This window comes from Schistocerca americana, chromosome 3 (genome assembly GCF_021461395.2).
Source record: "Schistocerca americana isolate TAMUIC-IGC-003095 chromosome 3, iqSchAmer2.1, whole genome shotgun sequence".
NCBI lineage: Eukaryota > Metazoa > Arthropoda > Insecta > Orthoptera > Acrididae > Schistocerca > Schistocerca americana.
The window spans coordinates 256,930,236-256,944,710 of record NC_060121.1 but is presented as its reverse complement, the minus strand read 5'-3'; positions in this window follow the sequence as shown (position 1 = coordinate 256,944,710).

The following is a 14,475-nucleotide window of genomic DNA, read 5'->3' as shown; positions in this document are numbered from 1 at the left end:
CTACTAAAGTTTAAATACGTGTTCCGAGAATTTATTTATGAAGAGTTATGTTAATGAATTACTAATTTATTTGACAAGATTATTAATTTTGACAACGTTCATCTCGAGTTTGAGTCATGAAAGTTTATTCAATGTGGTTCTAATATTTATTAAAGCAGATAACTTGCATTAATATAATTTCTGAGAAGAAACAAACGACATCTAAATTGAAAAAAATTTGCGCAAACCAATTGGACTGGGTGACGTAATTCTGCGCATACGACTCAAATGATGATGTTTTAATTACAGTTTCGTTCAAGAACCATTCAGAGACAATTTTAAAAAGAATTTAAATAATTTTGAAGTGTGTTGTAACTGACGTAGGTGACGAAGTCTGCACGTGGTCATATGTCAAAAGAAAATCATTTATACAAAATTAGTACGTCGTTACACTACACCCTCTTTCCCTGGCTTTTTTATAGCGATAATTTTTTGGGTAATGTCGTTGTACGAAGAATTTTGTTAAAAAGACTTAACTAGCCAATTTCCCGTTACCGGTCCACTGTGCACCAAAAATTCAGGGTAAAGCCCATCTGCACCTACAGCTTATCTACATTTCGCATGCTTAAGGGCTGTCTCCAGTTCAGTGATTGTAAATGAAGAAGAGAATTCCGGGTTATGTTGCAGAGATTTCTTGAGTTCCGTAAGCTCTCTCTTTACTTGCCGAAGATCTGCTTTATCTGTTGGGACCTTGTAAACTCTCACTAAGTGACTGGCAATTGAGTCGCATGAGACCGTTGAGTTTTCTTTGTTGTGGGTAGGGTCTTCTCCAAGTTTGTGCATCAGCATCCATGCTTTTCTACTGGAGTGTGTGAAATGGAGGTCCCTTGTTTCTTTATGCCATTTTTCTCTCTTTTGTTCATTTAAGGAATTCATAAGGTTCGTAGCTGTTTCTTGGCCTCCAATTTCCTTGAATTGGTTAAACAGCTGGTATCTCTTAATTCCAGCCAGGAACGTATTCTTTCCGGCATCCTGTGGGTATGCTCTTTTTGGCAGTAGATATTATGATCTTTAAAAACTTTGAGTATGATTTTGGAAGTGCAGGGACCTGTGTTATTGACTCGTCCAGCAATTTAGAAAATTTATCCCAATCTGCTTTTTGAAAGTTCCAGGGGGATACAGTAGCAGATCGCACTGGGGGAATGTGTAGCCCATAGGAAATGAGAATGGGGCGATGTTGGCTTCTGGAAAAGTCATGCAGGACCTTTCTGATGATGGTTCCGCTACTACTCTCCGAAGGGTCCATAGTTGACAGGCAGAGGTCAGGTGTGCTCTCTGTACCCCATCTTCCAGACCTGAATGTGCCTTTTCCCTTTGCATCATAATGGAGCTTTAAGTTGTTTGCTTCCATCCATTCTGCCAGACATCTACCATTTTCATCCTCTTCAGCATAACTATGGCTGTTAAAATCACCTACATATATTGCAGGACATTCTAGCACTGGGAGTTGTTTGTGCCAAGTGCTATTCAGTGGTTTGTAGATATTTGCTATTTTTATATTTCCGATCTGAATCACTGCTACCATCGCGTTTTCTTTGTCTGATTTCTCCTCAAGAATAACTGAGACATCCTTTAAGTTGTTGCGGACAAAGCTGGCAACTCCATATTGAGGGTGGTTAATTCAGGACACTAATTTATAGCCTGGGATGCTCCCTCGCTTCCACAGAGCGTTGTCATCTTCAGTATGAGTCTCTTGCAGCGCTAAGTCGTCTGCCCTATTCTCTCTCAAAATTTTAGATAGTATTTCGCCCTTATTTCTGGACAGTCCCTCAACATTCAGTTGAGATATTCTGAGCACGTTTCCAGGTTGGCTCTGAACAGTGCCATTTGTATAGGTTTTCATATTGTTGTTAATTTCGTAATCGCTGTTGGAATTATCTTTAAATCGCCTCTGGCTACCAGTGCTTTCAAACATCTGTCCACCAGATCTCTGTCGAAAGGCTGCTCTTTACAGTCTCTGTCAGCAAGTTTCTGAAAACAACTCGATCCCTCTTCATGACGATTTTCTTATCACTGCCCAGGAAACGCCTCAGATTTAGAAGATCAGCATATGAAATGGGAGTCCAAATGCTATCCACAGGATTCAACCAGGACGCAGAGTGGAAACGCGAGTGGCAAGCTACAAGAACCCGAAACCACAAAGTTGTAGACAACCCAACAGTTCCAGTTCCAGGCTTCCACCAACCAGGGGAGGTGTGGGTGCAGTTAAACAGATATCGGACTGAAGAGGGTAGGTGCAAATACAACATGCACAAGTGGGGCTTTTCGAGTGACAGTATGTGTGAATATGGTGACCCCCAAACAATGAGCCACATTGTGAGTGAATGTCCTATCCAATGCTTCCCTGGTGCCATTGAGAAGCTCCATCAAGCATACCACGAGGCACTCCACCGATCGAGTCAATCAACATCTGAGTGTAGTCTGAGCCATAATAATAATAAATTGTGGTGGTGGGTGTGTAGATAAATTCAGCCCAAACTAAGACCGTTCAAGAGATGCCACAGTGGCAGTCAAAATCTTTGTTTTGTTGTCAGAATGAACAAAGCATTTTTTAGTTTTTTTCATGAACCCAATTAATAGAATAGCTTCCAATTAGCATGATTTTAAATGTAGTTAAAGTATGTTGTTGAAGCATAGAATTAACTCTGGAGAAAAGTGTAACTAATTGCTACCAATTCCAGGTCAGGTGGATGCAGTTACTATGCTTACTTAGCTGTCACCACTCTCTTGCAATCTTAAGAATATCACAGTAGCCATTGTTCCATATGGAGATATTAGTACAAATGGCCATTCACCTAAAGACCAAACATTATCATAAGAAATATTTGCATGGAAAGATGATTAGCTGATGAGGTATGTTACGGAACTGGGTGTCAGAGTCTCCTGAGGATATGACCACTAGAGACTTTGTGTCTCTGCTCATATAGCAGGTGGAGATGCAGATTCCATGCATATATAGTAAATGGTATGGGTTAATCAGCCACAAAAGCACAGAGCAATTCCTTGAGAATGGCTATTGGACCCAGACTTTGTGCATTCTCTTGCACTAGTCAGCATAGCATTGAGACAAATGTCATTAGCTGCCAGAAGCAGCACACGTAACAGAAAAGCCATTTTGGTTTATTAGGTGCAGTTGCAGCAGTCTTCTTAAACAGCATGTTACCAGGGGTGCCATGATAGCCAAGATCAATAATTGTTAATTTCCAATAGTAATTAAAATTTGGTTGTTATAATGGGTAGTTCCCTCAGGTAAATCCAATCATTTTACATCCTCTTATTTTAAGTTTGACCACCAGCGAGATGATTCATATGGCCTACCACACAGTTTAAGTACAACTAAGAGGATGATGATCAGTGTGTGTCTGTGACAGAGCATTTTATCGTATTTAGAATATTAACTGCATAGTTTGTAAGGCCATCTCTGTCTGATATGAAATTCATAGCAAAGCAAAAAATGTTAATTTGAGCAATATTTTCCAGGTAATCATAAATCCAGCGTTGTTTAACTGCTGCCATAAAATAGCAGTTGGTCAATATCTAGCATGTATAAATCTGTCCAGTAAATGATAAGATTGGATGTATCCAATATTATGATATTTTAACAAAGTTACTGTTTGTTGTGTTGTCACGGAGCATTGCTCTTGTTGTCTCTCATTGTATTGCGGCATTGACTTCATCAACATGTACACAAACAAGAACTTGGCCAGCTTTCAAAATGTCAGTAGCATGCAGTGCTGTGGGTGAAAGAACACGGTGTGCTGAACATTTACCAAATATAATGCCTCTAGAAGTTATCCCTATGTGACTGCCGGCCGCGGTGGCCGAGCGGTTCTAGGCGCTTCAGTCCGGAACCAGGCGACTGCTACGGTCGCAGGTTCGAATCCTGCCTTGGGCATGGATGTGTGTGATGTCCTAAGGTTAGTTAGGTGTAAGTAGTTCAAAGTTCTAGGGGACTGATGACCTCAGATGTTAAGTCCCATAGTTCTCGGAGCCATTTGAACTTATGTGGCTCTTGACGAGAGCGTCTGAGGAATGAGAATATTTACATTCAGACCGGGTAATTCAGTATGGAGAAGAAAACAGAAGACTCTGAAATTTGGAGAAGATATATTCCATTTCAGACTAAAGCCTTCAACTGCCATCAGTGCAGTAATTCATGAACACAGTTTCATCAGTCGAAGCCTTCTGTACACCTTTTACCTCGATACAACTTGTCCATTGGATGCTGCGAGATCAGATGCCAGCTGTCATGCAATACTAAGGTGATACCATCATGCCCTTACAGCCAATTAACAGTCCTCTCCTTCTGTTGTCACACTGGTTGGTGCTGCCCTGATCTTTGGGATACAGTTTTGGTTTCTATGAACTGTTACCATATCCGAGAAACAACAGAGTTATTCATATTAAGTCATTGGGCCACATCAGTTTGGGACTGTCCTGCTTCCATTCCTCTTATGACCCTCCACCGCATAGTCTGATGAGCGCCTTCACCGTGCCGTCAGTGACTGTGTACACAGCGATAGTGAATGTGAGACCACCCTGGATCGGAATGTCATATTCCACGCAGAACACGATTGTACTGACATCTGTTGACAGTTTGTTTGATTATATTGTGAATTAGACACAGGACTGGGAAATAGCACTTTGTTGCTTTAATTTTGGACACCAGTGTACTGTTAGTACTGTGGCACAATGTGGGTTGAATATGGTGCAAAACTGATGCAGAAAACAGCATTTAAGGTTCAGCTGCAAGAAAACTGTTGTAGCACCATTTACAAGGAAACATATCCAGCACACATACTGAAACTGTGAATTTCTCAATGAAACTCTACCTTGAGAGGTGGTAGTGAAGTATCTGGAAGCAAAAATATCATGGACCCCTCACATGAAAAATATATGTTCAAAAGTGAAAGGTAGTCTTTGAGCAGTAGAAAAGCCTGTAGCAAATGGGGTCTAAACACCAAGAGTGTGTGCTGGATATTTACCTCTGTACTAAGACTTATGATAGTTTATGGTGCTACAGTATGCTGGAATGAAGTAGAACAGATGGTGGCCGCCGAGGAGCTCTGCAAGGTGCAGAGACTGGCCTGATTAGCCATAACTGGTGGATGTAGCAGCACATTTATTGCCAGGCTGGAGACCACACTGGACATGCCCCCATCATACCTGTGGGTTGAAATGGAGGCAGGTGCATACAGGCTAAAAACTGGATACCTTTAGAATATCCTGAATCTCACACCAATAAAGGGAATGTGGTGAAGATAGAAATGGTCAGGGAAATACCTGCTGTCTATACAAAAACTCTTAGCTGCTTCAGTAAACCTTTCCATGTAACAATCAGAAGTAGGGAGCAGTGGAAGACTGAACCATGACACTGTGCATGAGAATAGTCTGGTTTACTGACAGGTCAAAAACATATGAAGACAGTGGGGTCAGAATATCTTGTGTACAACCTAGAGTAAAGTGTGCCATCTCTCTAGGGAAGCTGGCCACAGTATTCCAGGTGGATATCAGAGTATGTGTGGAGGAGGAGTTGTGTAAGTGGTATATAGATGTAGCATCTACAAGCAGCTCTGAAGTCTCTATCAAAGCCTGCAACAAGGTATAAGATCATTTCAGAATGCCATAAAGTCCTTCTAAAACTACGGGGGAAAAAAGCAGGGTAAACCTGGTGTGGGTTCCTGGTCACCCAGGAATCAGTGGCAGTGAACAAGCTGACAGGGTAGCCAGGACAGGTGAGGCAACTCTGTTGGACCAGAACCGTCCTAATCATCATGAAGGCAATGGTTAAATAAAAAGTCAGAAACTAGATCAGAAGGCAGCATGTATAAGATTAGAGTATGCTCCAGACACAAAAACATGTCAAGCTAATGATGCCAAAGGCATTTTGTCAAAGTTCTTCAATCCTGGGCTTGAACAGGAGACAGACTACACTTGTGTATGACTCATGACAGGCCATGGAAACTTTAGGAAACACCTACACATGATGGATATAAAGAAAGAAGCCCTACTTCTAGGCTGTGTGGTGAGGATGATGAAACCACACCACACCTTTCAGTGTGAAGTGTTGGAGATCAAAAGACACAGAACATTTAGGTTATGAAGTCCAGAAGGAGTGTCTATAAGCAACTAGTAAAGGGCCTTGTACTACTGTTCAAGGATACTGGTCAGCATTACTAGAACCACAGGAAATTAAACCACACAATAAACCTTGTTTTGGTGCAGGTAGTAGTGGGCTAGGACTGCTGCTGTTCAAATCAAATCCAAATACAGCAGTGTCTCAAAAATGTGAATCTCATTTTTTTGTAGATAACAATATTTTCACAGTGGAAAAAGTATTTAAAGTCCACAACTATTACCAGATAGCACGTTAATAATACCCACCAATACAACAGCACCTCTAGATTTTGTTTTCCATTTGCTTGTAATGAAAAATTGACTTCTTTTATCCACATACATTATGTGTAATCCAGTATCAAAGATTCGATGTCTGTTGACACATTGGACTTCATAGATATGACTGAAAAAAAGGAAAGGAAAAAAAAGACATGTACTAGTGAAAAGCAATTCCCGTCAGACACAGATACCAGCTTTACTATAAATAATACTTTATTCTTTTCTTACAGATACAATTGTGTTGTTACATATAGAAGATAGAAGACTTTTTGGAAACGCTAATTTTTCTCAATAAAACGTTTCATAATTATTCTGTCAAAACAACCGACTCATTGTCACAGTAAAAGACTTGTGATATACAGTGAGGATGTTAAAATTCAACTTCTTTGTTTATGTCAATGTCATTGTTACTACTGGCCTCAAACCTTCCTCAATAAATTATTAGTTTTTGCAAATAAAAAATAACCCCATAAATCCCTCTTTCAAAACATTTCATTTAAACAATTCACTTGGCATTGTAGTTAATTAATCTTCCCATTAACAGATAATTGTTGTCAACTAATCAGTGCCAGAACAAAGAAATCCTTCGAAAGACAGACAAATGATAATCATTTACTTTACATTTGTCAGCTTTGTTACAATGTTTAATGCATTAATTATTTTTTATCATCACAGTAACAGGGGTTACCTTAATAATGCCACTGCAATCTTCTCTTGCCTTCCTCTAATGTTTTGCTTCCTATTAAAATTGCAATGCCAGAGAGCACAAAAAATAATTAAATTTTTGTTGTGTGTATACAGTACACAGGACCACTGGCGGTTCATGAGTATACATTCTGGATGTTCATGCATTTAGATAAATTTGAGAGTATGAGGTTAATAGCATCTGATGTATGAGAGTAATGCTTGTCAACAAGTTTATACAACTACAGTCACTGCCAATAATAATAATATGGATAACTTATCTCACAAAAGAAAATATATGGAATTTTGTTGTTTTGTGCATAATTCAGTAGAGTCTAGGGCAAGATTGAAATATGTATAAGTTTTTGCAACTCTCTGTATCGCATTTTTGTGTAAGTGGGAGTTTTCATGCTTTTCCATTTTGCAGGCAAATGTACAAGATCCCTAACATATGTATTAGCACTCCGTCTTCAGGCCACAAGTGGCCCATCGGGACCATCCGACTGCCGTGTCATCCTCAGTTGAGGATGCGGATAGGAGGGGCGTGTGGTCAGCACACCGCTCTCCCGGTTGTTATGACGGTTTTCTTTGACCGAAGCCGCTACTATTCGATCGAGTAGCTCATCAATTGGCATCATGAGGCTGAGTGCACCCCGAAAAATGGCAACAGCACATGGCGGCTGGATGGTCACCCATTCAAGTGCCAGCCACGCCCAACAGCGCTTAACTTCAGTGATCTCATGGGAACCGGTGTATCCACTGGGGCAAGGCCGTTGTCTAACATATGTATTAGTCCACGAATTTACTTCCAGGCTGGAAATCAGATATTCTTACGTTGCACCCACACAACTTGCACTAATTGTACACTTTCTTGCTAAATGTTTGCTTGTAATCACACTTACGTGATTTTGTCACTCTCTCAATGAATGGATGTGGTCTCGGAGGCCATAGTTCCTTTGTGGCTAACATTTGTTGGTAATTTACTTTCCTGTTTCCAGAATGAGATTTTCACTCTGCACTGATATGAAACTTCCTGGCAGATTAAAACTGTGTGCCAGATCTAGACTTGAACTCGGGACCTTTGCCTTCCGTGGGCAAGTGCTCTGCTGACTGAGCTGTCCAAGCATGACTCACAGCTTTACTTTCCTGATAGCATTTAAAATAGATTCAACACAGTTCACATTTACACTGCACCCAAAAGCCAATCCCCACACAGTAAACAACCAACTGCAGACACAAACTGCTGTCTGTGGAAATGATCAGTTCAAGTAGTAATGTCTACCAACATGGTCACTTGACTAGAATACAAATGGGGCACTGAGATCCATAATGTCCTACAGCACAGATGAACCTGACCCACAATATGATCAACAGATTCCAGAAGCATGAATAAATGTTACAATCTCACAATCAACAATGATGTGTTTTAGGCCCTTACAATTGTCAGTGCCTCAAATGGATTGGAAAATGGAAATGAAGTCTTATGCTTCTTTACAGAGCGTAGGGGAACAATGCGGGAGACCCGCACCACCTTACTAGGCAAGGTCCTAATGGAGGTGGTTTGCCGTTGCCTTCCTCCGACCGTAATGGGGATGAATGATGATGATGATGATGAAGACGACACAACAACACCCAGTCATCTCGAGGCAGGAAAAATCCCTGACCCCACCGGGAGTTGAACCCGGGACCACGTGCTCGGGAAGCGAGAACGCTACCGCGAGGGGCGGACCTCAAATGGATTACTATATGATAAAATTCAAAACTTAATATAATATAAATCATTCAGAAACCCACAAAATAGATTTTTCTCTCAGTACAACTTTAACATATACTGACATCCAGTCTAATTTTACTATATAGTGAGTGAATTGGCATATCTGAGGAGTGTGCTATCATCTGGTGGGATTTATGCCAAGCAAATGGGGATAAAAGTTTGCTGCAGTGTGCTACCACCTGGTAGCCCATAAGGCAGTTACGTGACCCAGTTGCGCAAAAGCTTCTTAAAACATGCACAGCTGAGGAAGTGCTCGCAACCCTGATGCCAAATTTCACACAGGCTTAGAAGAGCAGTGGCGCAGTAAATCTACGTGTTGTATCTTTCAGATTGCAGCAGCTATGTTACATTTAACAGCATTCAAAGAAAAATAACGAATAAATCTTCAAGGTGTCGAAAGTTAGGGTGTTCACTTGCTCTTACACAGCAACCACCACTGAGTAGGGCCAATAAACTAAGGTGACAAAAGCCATGGGATAGCAATATGCACACATAACAACCGGTATAAAATGGCAGTGCTTTGGCAGAGCTTTCATTTAACTCAGATGATTCATGTGGAAAGGTTTCTGATGTGATTAAGGCTGCATGACGGGAATCAATGGACTTTGAATGCAGAATGCTAGTTGGAGTTACACACATTGGACGTCCCATTTTGGAAATAATTAGAGAATTGAATATTGTGAGAGCCATAGTGTCAAGAGAGTGCCGAAAATACAAAATTTCAGCCATTACCTCTCACCACAGAGAACGCAGTGGCCAACAGCCTTTACTTAATAACAGAGAACAGCAGCATTTGTGTAGAGGTGCCAGTACTAACAGAAAAGCAATACTATGTGAAATAACCACAGAAATCAATGTGCTACATAGAATGAACGTATCTGTTAGGACAGTGTGGCCAAATTTGGTGTTAATGGGCTATGTCAGCAGGCTGCCAATGGGAGTGTCTTTGCTAACAATACATTACCTGTAGCTCGTGTGCTTGTGGCCATAGCATTTGAACCCTAGATGACTGGAAAACTGTGTCCTGGTCAGATGAGTCCCAATTTCATTTGGTAAGAGCTGATGGCAGGGTAAGAATGTGACACAGACACCATAAAGCCATGGACCCAAGTTGTCAACAAGATACTGTGCAAGCTGGTGGTGGCTCCATAATAATGCAAGCTGTGTTTACATGGAATGGACTGTGTACTCTGGCCCAACTGAACTGACCATTGACCAGAAATGGTTATATTTGATTACTTAAAAACCATTTGCAGCCATTCATGTTTCCAAACAACAATGGCACTTTTATGGATGAAAAGGCACCATGTCACTGGGCCAAAATTGTTCGTGGATGGTTTGAGGAACATTCTGGACAATTCGAGCAAATGATCGAATTGTTTTTACAATTTAATTCCACTTCTTTTAGCAACATTCTTATATACTAATGTCAATGATTATTTCAAAATATTCTGTTATCTTATAAAATGGGTGTTTGAGTAACCAGTCATAAATCTTACATTTGAAAATATTACTGGTCAGTGACCGAGTAGATGCTGGAAGTTTATTGAAGAGTTTTAAACTCATTATTTTGTGTGAGTTTGCAGTCTTTGTGAGTCTGTGTCGTGGTATGTCCAGTTTGCCTCTGGCGTTGTGGGGATGTATATTCTCTCTGGTCCCGAAGTCATTTAAGTTGCTTTTGACACAAAGCAGTGGTCTGTAGGTGTATAGATTCACAACAGTTAATATTACATGCTTGATAAAGAGGGGGTGGCAGTGTTCCTTAGACTTAACTTTTTTCATTATTCTGATTACTTTTTTTTTTTGTTGAATTTTCAGAATTTCACTGACAAAGCAAGAATGTCCCCATAACAATATGCCATAGGCAATGTGCGATTGAAACAGGCTAAAATATACCACCTTTAGATACTCATCAGTGACTACATCTGTCAGTCTCCAGATGAGATAACACACTCTTGCTATTCTCTTGCAGATATGGCTAATATGTTCCTCCCAGTTTAATTTTGAATCACTGTGGAATCCTAACAATTTTACTAATTTGCTTTCAACAGTTGTAGTTAAACCCAGTATTAGTTCTTCTGTTTTATCAGGATTACGTAGGAGCTTATTAGAAGAAAACCAATTCATTACTAGTTCTAGTTTTTCCTGTTGCCTGATGCAGTTCTGTTGTGTCATGGTGTTAATTGAGCAGTGTTGTGTCATCTGCATGAAACACAATTGAATTTGCTCCTACATAGTAAGGTAAGTCATTAATTGCAATGATGAACAGAAAAGGACTGAGCCCTGAGGCACTCCAGTCAGAACTTCTTTCAGTGAAGAGCATCTATTTTTAATTGATACAAACTGTCTCCTGTTACTTAAGTACGATTCGATTACATCTAAAGATGGTTTGTGTATGCCATAAAATTCCAGTTTTGCAAGTAGTGTGTTAAATGGTATGCAGTCGAAGGCTTTGCTAAGATCACAAAGTACAACTGATACTAGATCCTTATTTTCGAATGCAGTTAACACCTGGTTAACAACTTCAGCGACAGCAGTAGTGGTATTTTTACCATGTTGATATGCAAACTGTCTGTTGGAGAGGAGATCATGCTTTTCAAAATAGTTGTTTAGTTGGCTGTACATTAGATATTCTAAAACTTTAGAGAAAATTGAGACAATGGAAACTGGTCGATAGTTCTGGGACAGATGCTTGTCTCCCTTTTTAAAGGCTGGTATCACTTTAGCAGTTTTGAATGCATCTGGGAAAACTTCAGATTCTAAACACACATTAAAAATGAGAGAAAGAGGTTGACAGATAAAGTGCATTATTATTTTTTCATGACATAGTAAGAGAACCAATAACAGTCCATACTTTTGAAGTTGGTGAACCTTCCCACAGCTTTTACAATGTCATCTGGAGTGACAACATTCCAGTGGAAAGTATACCTCCTATGGGGCACAGCACTAAGATGATCTAGTGCACAAGTGCCATTTTGCTTGATTTTGTTTTTCAGCTCACTCACTGAGTTTAGGAAGTAATTATTTACTTCTTCTGGGACCATCATTGCATCTTGTGTGTGGGTTTGTGAATTATATTGGTTGATGATGTCCCATGCTGCTTTACGTTTGTTGGGAGCACTTTCAATGTAATGTTCACACGCATGTTTTTTGGCCAAGGACAGTTTGTCTTTGTAGGTTTTTTTTACATTTTAAATAAACTTATTTTAAATAAGCTCTATAAGAAGTATTATCTAGCTCAGGTCCTTGTTTACAAGAATTTTTATATATTCTGTACAGTCTGATCATCTCCTCCCTAGTGAGAACTAGCTCATCTGTATACCATTTTAGCTGTTTGTTTTTCTGTTTATGCTCAGGGCTACTTTTGATTAATGTTGACCAGAAGTACCATAACTCTGTGTGAGTATTTTCAGGAAGTTGTTAAACACCATTTCACCAGCCCCTTCCCAGGTTGTGCGTTGTATACAAAGTCCCAGTTAACATCAGATAATCTGTCAATAAATAAATTAATACATTCATCTTTCTGCCCTCTTATCCATGTGGCTTTAGACTTAATTCTAACTGGTATGTCTGATTTAGGCAACTGGTCACAGCAGAATGTTAAAATCGACAGTTCATGATCAGCTATGGCTCCACTGGCAATCCTGACGTCATTCGTATCTCTAGAAAAATTTACTATAATATTATCTAAGCACACATTATCCTGTGTTGGTATGTAATTTGTACATTGCAAATTTAGTGATCTTAAGATATTAAAAAATGTTCTAGTAACATATTCATCACTGTTGGCCATTTCAATGTTGAAATCGCCACGGATAATTAGTTTTGTTTTAGATTTTAGTACTTTCCTCAAAAGCAGCTCAAATCTTTCAAAAAATGTATTTGCATCTCCACCTGGTGATCTATATAAGCTAACAATTATAGTATTCTCTGCATTTAGTCTTATACAGCTAAATTCTCCATCTAGCTGTGCACAGTAAGAGCGAACCTCTATTTTGGTAAACATTATAGTATCTTTAACAAATATTAGAACACCTCCATTCTTTCTTTCACTTCTACACATAATGTTTTCAACAGCGTACCCTTGAGGAACAAAATATTGTGCTTGGACTTCTGTCAGCCAATGTTCTGAGACACAAACAACATCAATGTTTTCAATACTGCAAAAATGTTCTAATTGTAATACTTTGTTCCTAATGCAGCGAATGTTCGTTTGCATCACGGTAACAGATTTCTGTTTATTGTCTGTGAACACTCTCTCATTCAAATGTTGCTTTTAGCACCTAGTTCACGTACAGGAGGTTTATTACCTGCCGATCCACTGACTTTTATACTAAAAAATGATGTACATTCCAGGTATTACTCAAACCACTACTTTTGTAGATTGTTTTATCCCATGTGAGTCTGTCTTTAATTATTTGGTTGACACGTTCTCACACAAACTTTTTCCCTTATAGTTTAGGTGGTGCCCATGTCTGGTGTGAAGGTTACGCTGCAGTTTATTTATATTGACCACAGCACAATTTGTGTATTCAGAGCACAGTTTCTTTATTTTAATATTTGTTCTTCGAATTTCCTTATTAACGCAGAACTGTAGATTAGATCTTGCCTATGAAGCACTGTAGCAACAACTGTATTCTTTGATTTATTTTTTTCTATAAAGTTTTGAAGCACTTTTACGCAAACATCCGCTTCATTTTTCGCAACATCATTTGATCCCATTATGCATATGACAGTCATTTTCTTGCTTGGATTTTGTTTGAATGCAAGTGTCTAAAACGTGTTTAGTTCCTGCTCCAGGTTTGACAACACTGGTTACTGCTATGTCTTGATTTATTTCTCGAAACATACTAGATATATTCCTGCCATGGCTGTCTGTCAGAAGAAGCACACTGTTCTTTTTACCTGATGTTCCCCGTTTATCTTCATTTTTCTCAGAGTGATTATTCGTTTTCAGCGCATTGTCTTTTGCAAGGTCTGGACCATATACACTGTCTTTAACACCATCACTGGACTGCAGAACACCGTATTTGTTTTTATCCGTAAATGTAACTGCTGTTGCAAAGTTCATTGTTATTTCTCCAGCTAAAGTCCAATGATGCATTGGTATCTGGTTTTTCTATTTAAATTACCCAGATCAGGGTTTTCAGGCTGTATTCTCACATCAGACCAGGAATGACACACAGGGTGAACCAGAGTTTAACCGACAAACTTTCAGATATTCAGGAATACCAGAGGCTTGCGGTAGAGTTATTGTATTTCATCTGATTACTTGGCCCCATTAGCTTTGTATCTGTATTGCACTTAAAATAGTGTACAACATTGCAAATGTTGACAGTATATGCTATGCTGCATCTTATTTTCGTTCACTCATGGTATCTCCTGTTGACAACAATAATGCCGTCCTTGCCTCTCCCTCAAGTACGTGTTCAGTGCTGCTCGATTCCGTCTAGGATTTTGTTTTCTGGCATTGCTAGTTGTGAGTTAACAATGATGCACAGCAGTACTCTGAATCACTTTGAAGAGTTGGATGGTATGAACCTTGTCAATGAGTCCAGTTAATGCAGTGGAACAATGGCACG